The 14,554-nt window shown below is 36.8% G+C and overlaps 1 protein-coding gene across 1 annotated transcript in view; it reads right to left on the bottom strand.

The window, feature by feature from the left end:
- LOC141429764 (uncharacterized) overlaps nt 1–14,554 on the bottom strand; it is a 103,702-nt gene that overhangs the window by 24,327 nt on the left and 64,821 nt on the right. The gene's annotated exons all lie outside the window — the stretch shown is intronic.

Below are 14,554 nucleotides of genomic sequence, written 5' to 3'. Positions count from 1 at the left end.
AGTAAGAATTCACAGCCAGTATCGAGGTTTACGAGTAGTTCCCGCTGCGATTATTAAATATCATGGGACACTTGACACCAATTGACCTAGCCGCAAACTAAGCAAAGCTTGTACTATGGGTACTAGGCAATGGATAATCATGCTTATATAGATAAATACATACTTAAATACATATTCAACATCCAAGACCCGAGAACAAACATTCGTATTATTCATACAAATATCTGCCCCGGCTGGGAATCGAACCCGGGCCCTCAAGCTTCGCAGTCAGGTTCTCTAACCACTTGGCCATCCGGTCGTCAAATTATTTATACGGCATTCTAAATGGCCAGACACTACGTTCGAGGAGCTCTGAAATGGATAGTAATTTGCAAACAGCTTAGTTAGACGAAGCCTATTTCTTAGCTAAAGGTGATTGTTAAAACTAATATTATTCTTAGCTAAAGGTTTGTTAACTTAATTATTATAAATCATACTTAAATACATATATTATTCTTCACTAATAATCACTTTGTTTAGGTAAGTATCATGTACGTTATCATGGCGTAATTGATACAAACTTGCGAAGTCCCTAAATAATACAAATATTAGTTATTAGTAGCTACTACTATATAGGCATATAATTAAATTATTTATTTAAATTCTATTTTCATTAAAATCATAATCTCCCTCTTGCTCGTTAAGTTGAGACAAATGTAAGCAAGAGAGTAAAGAGATATTTTCGGGTTCCACTTTCGTGCCGTTTACTATATCTGTTTCACCTTCTTGTCGTAGACAAATTTTGTAAATGTATTTGACAGGAGTGCAACAACCATCAATATTTTTTATCGAATATATAGATTTTATTAATTAAATAAAATATTGTAAATCTGTTTAAAAAATATATAGGTACATCTCGGTGAGTTTCTTGCCGGATTCTTCTCAACAGAGGTTTTTCGTAACCGGTGGTTGTTTTTTTTTTGACATTCATAAGTGCTTGTTATAGCCTAAAATTGAATAATAAATATTTTGACTTTGACTTTATAGATACTTCGGCTTGGAAGAGTAATCATTCAAATATCTAAATCGCTTCATACAACTACAGAAAGTCTGCGTGTTATTGAAACAATTTCCAAGATACTAGCATTACATCACCTCGTAGCCATGTTTATGTTTCAGGCGAGTTGCGCATGCGCAGTCCATAGATATGAGCAAGCAGATAACCAATCACCATACGAACTAATTAATACACCCTATAAAAAAGTAACTAAAATTTTAATTTAATCAATCAATTTAAATTACCGTTGCTATTGCAATAGCGCTTGCAAAGCTAATTTGTGGGTTTAAATATTTTTTCTAAGGATTTCATTAACATTCTAAAAAAATCTAGCTATCCTTCCTCGCATGTCTACGTTTCATCACCCATCAGACGTCTGGATCGTTCTCATTTGCATTCCACGATACTTATTTATTTATACTCGTAATCTCGGCTGAGACTTGACACTATCATTTTAAAAATATTTTCAACCAGTTTATTGATCAAGTCACACTGATTTAAATCCTATATTTATAGAAATCTAATCGAATTGCGTATGTACAGAATAGCTATCCCTCTTCCGCCCGCAGAATAAATAAATAAAAAAATATATCATGGGACACTTGACACCAATTGACCTAGTCCCAAACTAAGTAAAATTTGTAGAAGACGAAAGAATATGATTAAAATGCATACGGACTCGCACTCAAAGAGTGGAGGCTCAGAATAAATAATACAGGAATAAAGAAATAGAGTGACATTTCTATAGTCAAGCTTGTACGCAATACTGCAGCATAATGCTGAGTCAAGCCTTTTCGACATCATCAAATAATATGTTTTTCTTTTCTGTAAATTGTGCATACCTAGTGCCATCCACGAAGACGCGTAATTCTGTCAAAATTAGTGTCTAATCTATGTCTAAGTCTATGTCAATACTACGGTGCGGATGAACTAAATCTGCTATGTAGAGATGCCAAAGACAATTTAATAAGCACTAAACCGATTTAGATGAAATTTGGTCTAATATACAGTTTTATCCTGTAAAATTGCATAGTTCCCTTAGCATAGTGATAAACGAGTCCTTTGCAGACACAGTTGTGAATATATAACTATATATAATTTAACATCTGGTAGCATGGTGAACGGTCGTGTTGCTTTGGGGATGAACTCTGATTAAGTTCGAAACGGGTTTGTGTATTTGGTGTGGGTTCTTACAGAGTGGAGGCGGAGGAGATGCATGAACACACCATGTTGCTTGGACGGAGCTAACATAAGGTCGCGGATGACCAAAGTACTATAACTATACTTCAATAGCTAATTTATCCGCAAAATCCTTAAATTAAATGATGTGTAGATTTATGTTTTTATTTATTTATTCCCATCTTATGTATACGAATTCAGTTTGCGTGTCATAAAAAAGAACTAAAAGCAGTCACGAAACCGAACACCAGACGGACAAAAAGTGGATGCGTGTGCGTAATTTATCATTTATCTAAGTACAACTAGCGTTTGCCGGCGTATTAAAACACGTACGAGTATTTGTATGCTTTATCTGTAAAACCGGATCTCCTTTATATCAATAAATTTTGTTCCTAATTTTGTTAGGAATAATTTTATAAAAAAACAGGAACCCGACTTGTGTTCACATATCAAAGAATGGGGTGTCGACATTTTTTTTTAAAGTACTGCTTCAGAAATAAAACATTTTTAGGTATGAGGAATGGAAAAAAGTGTTACAATTTGAAATTTTAATTTTGTGACAGTTCATTTAAAACTACTATTTAAACAGTAGCAGTAGCAGTAGCAGTGACTGACTGGCCGACAGCAACACACTGCTTATTTATACGATTGGACCTAAGTATAGATACTCGTATAAGGTAAAGGTACCCCCGAGTTGGAAAACAGTATTGAATACTCGCGCTGCGTCATCGGTTGGTGTGAACGTGCCTTTACGGAGCGATCTTGTTAGTCGAAAATACAAACTGAGACATGGATGCACAGAAAAACCAGAAAAAGAGACCAGCGCTGGGAATCGAACCCAGGTCCTCAGCAATCCGTGCTGCGTGCTATAACCCCTACACCACCGCTGGACAGGAATCTAGACACGAATTTTTCCTATGCATACATATCTCGGATTGCTTATTTCTACTACGCTACTTATGCAGCAGCACTAGCGACATCTATGTTCCGCTCTCATCGAGAGACGTCACACTCTTTCGGAACAAACCGCTCACCCAGACAAGAGATGTCGCTACTAAGCAATCAAATTATGATTGGTTTTTTGGAGTCTTTTTGTATTTTTTATTTCAACTCCAAATTTGTTACTTTTACGGGTATCCCGTGAAACCATATCGAAACGATCGTTCGTATCGTTATAAAAAGACTCCAAAAAACCAATCATAATGATGTTGTTAGTGTTGTGTGCTCTACATTAGACAGTGACAATAAAAATGACGATAAAAATGCGGGTAGTTGTGCGCCGGTGTTAGTTTCGTCGGGCAGTTGCGCGAGCAGAGCGGTGGCGCGTAGTGTGCGTGTTGTGTCAGCCGCCGAGTCGCGTGCTCCTGAGAAGAAGGGCTACGAAATAGCCCGAAACATGGCGAGCTAAACTCGGTTTAAGACGTGAGTTATCCACTACAATATCATTTAATATAAAGGTATTGGTTAATTAGTGATTCGTGATCGGTGATTAGTTCCCAATTTTTTCTAAGTCTATAAGTGATCACGATCACGCTGTTTTCACAGATACATGGAACCAAACTTTTTTTGATCATTTTTATTTCGAAAACAACTTTCAATATAAACTCATCGCCATCGTACCAATAATTTAGTCTATACTTATTTCAAATGATAGATACTTAACTTATGTGTAATAAGTTGTCATTGTATTTATAACAAAGTTATGAATATAAACGTAACATCCTAGGACAAACGGGGAATTCCACATACATATCTACTTCACTTCAGTGGTTTTAACAACATTACTAATTGTAATTAATTAAACTCGTGCGTGGCTCTAACTTGTGCTTCAAATTGTTCACCTATACAATATTAACCATGATTAACTATAAATAAATAATATATCTACTTAACTACAATGCAGTCTGGATTATATGCACAAAAAATGCATGAACTGAGAGGTTAGCACTGCCAATGAGGTATCTGGTTGTATTAACAGTTCCGAATTTGAAGGTAAACCGCATTCTTAGCTGCTCTACAACATGTAAGGTCAAATAATTTCTGAGCACGAACTCATAAATACTGTTAATAAAACGTAACTATTAAAAAAAAGCCGTGGTAGCCTACACTTTGACATGTTTGTGGCATCACAAGGAGATGGTCGTAGGTTAAATTCCGGCCGACTGAGTTTTTCGCGATGGAATTGAAGTTTCCAGTCCGCACTTGGCCCACGTGGGAACTACAGCGCAAGTCCTCTTATTACGAGAAGAGGCGTACCCAGCAGTGGGGCGTATATAAGCAAGAGATGATGGTATTGAGGTGAACAAAAGTGGAGACGTACAGACAACAACAAATTACCCATCACATGACAAAAGGAGCAAGCAGGAATTGATCGCAAGCAGCACCTAGCTCAAAGGATATAACTCAAAGGAGATATTTCACGAAAACATTATTTTGGCTAATGCTTGTTTTCTTTAATTTGAAAACCTCGTTTCCTCGTTTTGCAGGTGGTAGGACCTTGTGCAAGGTCCGCCCGGATTGCTACCACCATCTTGCTCGCTAACCCTGCCGTGAAGCAGCAGTGCTTGCATTGTTGTGTTTCGGCGTGGAGAGTAAGACAGCCAGTGAAATTACTGGCACGTGAGGTATCCCATTTTAGGCCTCTAGGTTGGCAACGCGTTTGCAATACCCCTGGTGTTGCAGATGTTTATGGGCGGTGGTGACATCTTACCATCAGGGGACCCACTTGCTCGTTTGCCTTCCAGTAGTATAAAACAAAATGAAAAAAACAGAAGCAGTTTAATAACAATTTGCTAAAATGATGAGTTTTTAAATGACGCCATATCAAATATGTTCGCGTTTCTCATGTTTATTATGCATGGCATACTATAAAGGGATCGGGAAAAGGATGTTTCGAGTCAGTCAGTCCAAACTCTTTTGTTCCAAATGAAATTAAAAATTGAAATTGTTTTTACACCAAAAGTCATTAATCGTATATATTATGTTTTTAAGATTATTTGACACATATACATATTACAAAAATTCCACTCTTTTACATACATACAGAATGACATAACATAAAATACAAAACACTAAATAATTATACAATTTTACGTGTGTTGCACGAAGGTCCCCTCAGCATAAATGCTGACTCCTGGGGTGGAGTCGGCGCTGTCTTCCGGCGAGACCAGTTTTATCGGTCACAGCAACCGTGCCGTGTAACACGCCTTAGTAGTAGTTAATTATTATTGAGATTTAATTATCTTCGTGTGTACTACATCTCCGCAAACCCCCATTCGGAACCCGGAAGTCTGGAGCGAGTAACCCGAATTCGCTGGTCGGGTCGAGGTTCGGTAATTGCAGACTTTCACCTTCGCGGCCGAAGCGTCAAGGCCGTCCGCTCACCGCTTCCGATACGACAGCTAGCGAAGCGCTAGTTTAACGGGCCTAGCCGATACGGTACGCGTCAACTGACAACTCAACAGAGGAGCTACTGTACATACTACGAAATTCTAAAATTGAAGTTGATTCGTTTTAATAACGGTATTTTTTGCTGACTGTACAAGTACAGTCGTCAAGCAGTGTAATCTGTATAAGCTAAGCTACATAATGTATACTGTATACCAAATTTCAATTCAATCAAGATACTGGAAGTGGATCAAAATTAACTTGCAAGATTTGAAGCAAACAGTTTGTAATAAGGAGGAAGCACTCAATTTGGTCATTTCTTTTATGTCCGTTACTTTTTTGTTTTGGAATAATATACTCCTTTTCAATTTTATTTTGATACCGTTTAAATGTGAAAAAAAAACTAGACGTGTTTTAATAGATTTTTAATCGCTCGAAGATTGTTGTGTACTATTAAATCACAAAGTCGGGTTAAATTGTATTATTTTGGTGTGGTCCCGATATTTCAACGCAGTTGCGTGCATCATGATCACGAGTAGACCTCAACTTTAAGGCAATTGCGGTGAATATCGGGAAAAAAAGAGCACAATTTAAATATTACTATGTATTCTTTGCATTTTCCACGAATTTACATAAAATTCCACGCAACGCTTTACGGCTTACGCGAGCGAAAATGCGTGGGTCTTTCTTCCAGTCGATCTTATTTTACAGACGTCTACGAACTACTAATTATGGTATTTTAGTCTCCAACTAATGTTACATATTTTGTAGCTAAAAAGTTTACTATTACACGTTCAAAAGTGCCCAGAATAACTAATTTACATATTCAAGTTTGCATGTCTAATAATATCGGTCATAATTGTAAAAGCGTGAGATGACAGTCAATGTTAGCATCCACATAATCATATATACTCAGTGGCACAAAATTTGGCCCACGCTACATACAAAATTACCTAGTACTGCATACATTTGAGGGCCAGATTTTTTGCCGCTCAGTATACATAGTTAAGATTGAAATAAATTGTAATCGCTGAAACTTACAGTTATAATTTTTAACCTGGATTCGATGAACGAATTCTTTCCAAACGAAGTCGCATGCAAATGCTAGTTTACGTATTATTTGTGTAATCTACTTAACTTATTTGAGTGATAGCCACTATGTATAATCTTGAGTTGACCTTGAGTGGCCTTGCGTGCAAAAATGTCTACCGTAGGTCGTGCAAGCGCATCTATAGGGAAATCAACGAGAGATACAAAGCAAAATGTAACGTATTTATCAGATAATAAAGTACCTTTGCGTCTGAATTTATTTGTGATTCTGAACTAAAGTTCGTTTTAAGAGTGAGTTGATTAGCTGTTGCCCGCGACTTTGTCTGCGAAGAATTCGCTTAATGCTATTAAGAAGGAAAAACTGTCATTATTGCCTTCCCGGGGAGTCAAACTATCCCCTATACTAGATCCTATACTACGAAGTGCAAAATTCGAACTTCGTATCTTGTCGTCCCGCTGACGCTAATATTATTTAATACGAGAGTGAGAGGGACGGTAGTTCAATTTTCGAATTTCGTAGTAGCCCCCCATAGCTGTCATTCGCGATTTCATCTGCGAAGTATTCGTTTATCGCTATACCACACATCCACAGTTCCCTGTGTAATTTTTCGGAATAAAAACTACCCTGTGTCAGAGTCTCAAACTATCTCCATACCAAATTACATCACCATCGGTTGAGCAATTGAGCATAGTTTAAAAACATGGACGGATGAGTAGATAAGTATATTAGATGAAAGGACCTTCATCACACCTCTTCCTTCTTCTTCCACATTAGGTTATTTTCCAGACCTGACTACCGCGTCGTCGGTTGTTGTCCATTCAGTGATGCAATGGTCTGCCACGGCCCCTCTACCATCCGTTCTATGTTTCCATTCAAAGATGTGTTTTGTCCAGTGAGTTATTTCTATACGAATTAAACAAAAATAATTGACCTTGTATCAAGAATCGCTTTACGATCAGCTATAGGTGCATAACTTTAGGTACTAGTGAACAGTTATATTTTATTACGATAATATCGCGTAATGTTGAAGGAAACCGCTTTGTTGATAAATAACTGTGTAAACTATCTTTGTTTTAATATATTTGCCTTTATCTTTCTTTGGTATGTTTGGCTTCAAAAGAAAAGGACGATCGCGTATAAATAAACGACTAGACGAACGACTAGTCTTCTGCCGTGTGTACTGCCAGTGATGATCTATGGCTCTGAGACGTAGTCCTTGACTGTTGGCCTCTTGTAGAGGTTCAGAGTCACCCAACGAGCTATGGAGAGAGCTATGCTCGGAGTTTCTTTGCGCGATATAATTCAGAATAACGAAAATTCGCCGAAGAAGTAAAGTCCCCGATATGTCACGAAGAATATGTAGGTTGAAGTGGCAATAGGCGGACCACATCGCTCGAAGAACAGATAACCGTTGGGGGAGAAAGGTCTTCGAGCGGTGACCACGAACAGGAAGATAAAGCGTATGGCATTCTAAGAGGAAGCCTTTGTTCAATATTGGATGTCTTCCGGCTGATCATGAATATCTCAGATAAAATTGTTTTGTTTGTCTCAAGCGAGTTATGATGCCCCGTGCGTTAGAGCAAGAAAGCTGTAATTACGTCGTTTCAATGTACATTGTATGTACAATATTTAATTTCCTAGTGCCATATTAGTGACGTCACTGATTAACACCTTAAACGTCATCGTACCTAGTATACTCTGTTTTGTCCTCTTACGAATTATTTGCTTTGCAACATTTCCCGTTGTACTATCAGTCATTTGATTTCTGAGCCACAGCAGAATGTTCTCGCTGTAAATTTTATAATGGATTCCATTGTCAAAGCAATGCGATATCATTGTATTTTTTTCTGGGAAAAGGTTCAACAGTGTATTCATGAATCATAATTTAGTTGATTCGATAGTATCTACAGACACAAAACACGTCATACTGACCAGTCGCTCCCTACCCCTCTTTGACAAGTGAAAAGTCTGTAAAATTGTCCTTTACCTTTAAAAAAATTACACAATTTGGCTCTATTTTGAATCCTTGTGTCTGATGACATCTTACTCATTACTCTCCAGAGAAGACAGCTTTACCCCTTTTTCGGGTAATAACCCCCTCACGGGGAACCAGGCTGGATTTTCGCGGGTAAATATTGTGCGTTTCACTCCCTCGTGTTTGCAGCGCCTTTTTTCTTTTTCGGCTAAAAGTTCGTCATAGACTTTACTGCGTATCATTTTCTGAGGAAAATGGCGATGCTGTGTTTAAGCAATATCTTATTTTAGAGACACACGACGTACAAGGTCTTAACTTATTTACTGGTGCCTAGTGATTTTTTTGCCTTTTTTGATATAAGAGGGGGCAAACGAGCATGAGGGTCACCTGATGGGAAGCAATTACCGCGCCCATGGACACCTGTCAACACGAGGGTGTCCCAGGAAGCTAGTTCCATACATTAGTCGTGCCTTTCAGATTTTCGTAAAAGGTTTTTTTTTTTACTTTGAAATTTTTATTTTCTTTCTAGTGAAAACAAAACACAGTTCAACTCTTTCACAGCGTTTTTGATTGGAATCCTCTTGACATACTAATAAATACTATACAATAGTGATAAAAAAAGTGTTTATATCACCTGGCACTTATTCTGGTTTTCATTACCACTAAGCGACATCGCACATTGTGTACATTTTCTTCTTTGTAAGGACAACGCGGCAGGCAGCGCAATACGAGTGCGCGACCCATATTCCGCCTTCATGCCGCTCGTTAAATCGATGCTTTTAATAGAGATGACTGACTCCATTATATCGGTACATCCACGTGTCGTTTACAACGAGATAGATGAATCGTCATTTGTTTATCGGCCAGTCTGCAGGATTTTGGAATGCTAAAAAGGCTTAGCGTAAGCACCATGATGCCGAAGATAAAAGAGAATGGCGTTTACGAGGTTTTGTCATTCTTTACTTAAGTATTTTTTTAATAATAAGAATTAGTGGTGGCTGAATATTTTATATTCAGATGTATTCTTGAATGAAACACAACTACAACATCAATATAAATGTTTTTTTTTCTTTCTTTCTTTATACGCCAATCATTTAACAATTTACCGGATTTAATAAAATTTCTAGATTTAATTAAACAATTGCTTTATCCCGCGACTTCACTTCTGTACAAAAATTAAAAATTGGCTAGTTCTATCCTGTATGAATTTCTAATTGCAAATAAATTATTTCTGTTCTATTTATATTTCTAAGAATCCCGTCTCGTACTCGTCCCTGGAGACCCTAGATCCATTGGTTTAGGCTGTAAGTTTTCTCAGTCAATCAATCATTAAATAAGGTTACTCTTTATAAGTAAGTATAGATTTTTTTGCATTGCTCACAGAATATTTTCAAAATGATATTGGGAATTTGGGACTCGTAGCTTAGTGGATTAACCTATGGTATCCCATGCAGATGGTCGTGGCTTTAAGTCCAGATCGCACCTCTTTAGTTTTACGGCGAGTAATTATATTTGAAAATACCATGAGGTTTACGGGAAGTAAGAAAACTTGGACACACCTGCGAAGAAATTCAATGGTGGGTAATTACAAATCAAGTAAGTACCCAAGTAAATCATCCTACCTAAACTAAATAAATAAATTGTAAAGTATTTTCCGACTATTTTAGTAATTATGTAAAAAAATGCCATAGCCTTGACTTTAAACAACTCAAGCAAGCGGTTAATATTTTAAACAATGACATCGACTACTAGGTATTTCTATGGTCCCAACTCCAACTCTAGTTTTTTTTATTATGATAATAATTATGGTTACCATGCGTATGAGTAAAAGAATTTAAGAACAAAGAAACATGTAAACGAACATTTCAAAGATCTACAATGCATTCTGTGGTTGAATTTTCAACAACAGTTTTAGAATTAACTAGTCTTTATACCGCGGCTTCGCGCGTGTTAGCAATTAGATCTCACAGACAAATTGAAATTTCAGGATTTTCAAAATTTTAATGGGGAGACCCCAAATTTTCATCGCATTCTTCACATACGCCGTATTCATGTGTCTTAAAAACATTTAAGCAAAATTTCTAGTTCCTAGACTTAGCGGCTGAGATTTCTAGTTTTGACATGAACTATGTGAGAATATCGGAATAAATAGTGCCTTATTTATGCCACAGGTCCAGCTATCAACACAGGCATTTATTCTATCTAATATTAGTCTAGTCAATTTAGCGTGAAGAACTAATAAACATAAACATCTACAAGCACGTACCTATTCACAAACTTTGACATTTAATTACAGTAGGTAAGATAATTGTTTATTTGAAGATTTTGTTTACTTCACTAATTACACAAGCTGTAAACAAGTAAAGTAAAATGAGGATAAAAACAAGTTTTAAAATTGGAGCGATAAGAGCCGCGTGTAAGTACCTATTAGTAGATTGTTCAACAAGGGACTAAAACAAGCCATAATGACACGAGATGTATAGCCAAGCCACCCGAGCAGAGCGAGGGTGGCTATAGTTTGAGTGGCATTATGGTTATTTAGTCTCGTGTTAAACACTCTACAAAAAAACAATGTTTTCTTCTAAATTACAATATTACTTTTTAAACACGTACTCTCGACTAATGGGCAGGCCATCTGTTCAAAATTCAAATAGAAAAAAAAAATTGTTGCGCGGTTTTTTCTTTTCTTTTATTGTTTATGAAGTGACGCTTTAAAAGCTTGCATATTTAGCCAACAGTTTCAAAATTGAAAACTATTTTAAAGCAAATTGGACTATGCATAATAAAATGAATTAATCCTTAATATAATTGAATAGATTCATATTCGTAATCATTAATTGTGTTTCACGAAATCGTGATTTTTTTAATTTATTTTTGCACAGTTGTCATTTTGAGGTTATTTCCACGCCTTAAAATCCTCCATTCACAAACACCGTGTTGGCTGTTTAGGGGTTTCCAACGTAAATTAAAAAAATACTTTAATTCCTAGAGAATAAAAAGGAGCTTTAGTCTCGATATGCAGACTAAAGTATCATTTTAAGAGCATGAGAAGTGAAAAATAAATTATTGACAGCTTATTTAATAAGACTTAGATTTTCTACTGGTCACTGTTTAATCACCTAGTGTGGATAGAGAATAATTATAGAAGTTACATACATACCTACTTTGATGGACAAATAGACTCCTAATATGTATTTAAGTATGGATTTATCTATAGTATGGATTCTATACATATGAGTATGTTTATCTGTTGCCTAGTATCCATACTAAAAGCTTTGCTTAGTTTGGGACTAGGTCAATTGGTGTCAATTGTCCCATGATATATATTTACTTTTTGCAATTTTTGCTGACTACTCTTTTTGATGACAGTACTTGGATTGTCATCCAAACTACATTGCTATCTATATTAGATTTTGAGTCAATTTCATCATTAAAAGTGCTTGAAATTGAATTTGAATTTGATCTTAATAAACAAACATACATGTAAAATCAACAGTCATTCATTATTTTTATACATTCTTTAAACATACTGCGTAAATGAAGACCATGGCGTAACTATGGGGAAAATGGGGAATTAAGTAAAATTCTGGAGTTTTAACTACTAGATTAGAGAGATAGGTTAAGGACCGGTGCAGACGGACTGCATTCTGCAACGTAACTGTCAGCTGCCGACTGCCTATATATTTTTCATTGCAATTAGTTGCATCGAAATCGGCACATGTGCGCGCAAACTGCACGACGCTGACTGCCATTGAATTATCAACAGTTGCGATTATGTTGCGTTAAAAATGCAGTCAGTCTATACTATGCCTAAAAGCTAGTGTTTATGATAATATAAACTAAGAATTGACACTATGGACGTCATAAATTGTCAGTCAGACAGAAAAATCCGTCATGGACGACGTCATATGCTAAGACAACCATAAACAAGTCCACACTAAATTTCGTTTTACTATAACGATATCGAAAATACAAACTGAGACATGGATGCACAGAAAAACCAGAAAAAGAGACCAGCGCTGGGAATCGAACCCAGGTCCTCAGCAATCCGTGCTGCGTGCTATAACCCCTACACCACCGCTGGACAGGAACCTAGACACGAATTTTTCCTATGCATACATATCTCAGATTGCTTATTTCTACTACGCTACTTATGCAGCAGCACTAGCGACATCTATGTCCCGCTCTCATCGAGAGACGTCACTCTTCGCGGGAGACCCGTAAAAGTAACAAAATTTGGAGTTGAAATAAAAAATACAAAAAGACTCCAAAAAACCAATCATTACTATAACGAGATGGACTGCAAACTTCATTCACTCGTATCTTGTTTATGTTCCACAGATATTGATTTTACATCATTCGTTAAATTTTCCAGTGTTATGTCGTATCACGTGAAATTGTTAAAGAGATTTTGTTCCATGCATATTCCCAATGGCGGGGAGCGTTGTTATGTTTTCGGGCGCCTAGTCTTGCCGTTGCAAAGATGACGTGCCACGGCACGCGGCATTTTCCGCGCTGCCTCGTTCAACAAGCCAACGACCGATTAGGCACTGCCGAGATTCGTCGTCCGCTATCAGGTGACGTCGCGATAACACAATCTGAACGGCGGCATGTAGGAACAAGGCATTTTCTTATACTTGCGCTATCAAGGTTAATAGTTTTGTGATAAAAAGTGTATGTTTCGCACTAGTTTTGTTTGCCGATTGTACTTTTTGTTGACTGTACTTACATTGTACATATCCAAGTTTCGATTCGATGTAATTTCAGTGTACACAGCTGTGACAATTTTTCTTTTAAATTTGGCTAAAGTCGTGAATTTTCCTACGTACCTATCCACAAAAACAAACATTTAGCTTACATTTGAAAACATTTTCACTTCTTATGCTCGTAAAGTTCGTGTTTATTCTGGATCTAGGCGATACACTACTACCTACTAGGTGACTTTTTATGCTCTAGTGCATAATAATATGAACGACTTGGGTAAAACAGCTCGTTTTATGCTCTTGGTGTAAATCTACTATTTAAAGCTTATTATTTTGCAAAAGGATCTCTGAGACGTCTATCGTTTTCACAAACTAGACTATCAAATAGCACACTTAGAAATCTCTAAAATCTGTAATCTAACTCTAAGTTCTGATTTTTCAATATGTTGTCGTCTATATATGTCAAGATTCGAAAACAAAAGCATTTATATTTTTAATTTTTTAATGTGCTCCGACCGGGTATGGACACGGCATCCTAGGCTTTGTAGTTGTTTGCGCTTTTGTGTAGGGTGTGTAGGCTCTCTAATCAACCCCTACCCTTTAAGGGATACGAGTAAATTCACCTTCTATACATCTCTTTGTCTTGGTAATACTGTTAATTGAATGTGTTTTATGTACAATAAAGAGCTGTATAACACAACACTACGCTATCCCGTCAATAAACAGGTTTTGCGGTTACAAAAGCGATTACAGGACATTTTTGATGTATAACGCAAAACGCGTATACTGTGTCGATCCTTGTTGTTCGAACGCCCGAATAACATATTTGTTCAGTAAAGAAACTGCGCAAAACCAATGAGGAGAGGCAACGAACTGACTACGTCAACAAAACGTAGATGATTACCTAATCATACTGCCAAGCGAACCTAGATTAATAAATTCTATTAAATGATATTATTACGGATAACTCACGTCTTAAACCGAGTTGAACCTGAGAAGAAGGGCTACGAAATAGCCCGAAACATGTCGAGCTAAACTCGGTTTAAGACGTGAGTTATCTGTTACAATATCATTTAATATGAGTGAGTCTCACGGTAGTTTCATGTTCAATAATAAATTCTAATTTAGTATATGCCAAATTTCAGCTTAATCGGGTTTCAGAATGTGGTCAAAAAATTAATTGCCCAGTTTGATAAGTACGAGTATATAGTACCTATCTACCA

Source organism: Choristoneura fumiferana, chromosome 7, assembly GCF_025370935.1.
Source record: "Choristoneura fumiferana chromosome 7, NRCan_CFum_1, whole genome shotgun sequence".
NCBI lineage: Eukaryota > Metazoa > Arthropoda > Insecta > Lepidoptera > Tortricidae > Choristoneura > Choristoneura fumiferana.
The sequence above is the reverse complement of the archived record's forward strand: the minus strand, read 5'-3'. Positions and strand labels throughout refer to the sequence as shown.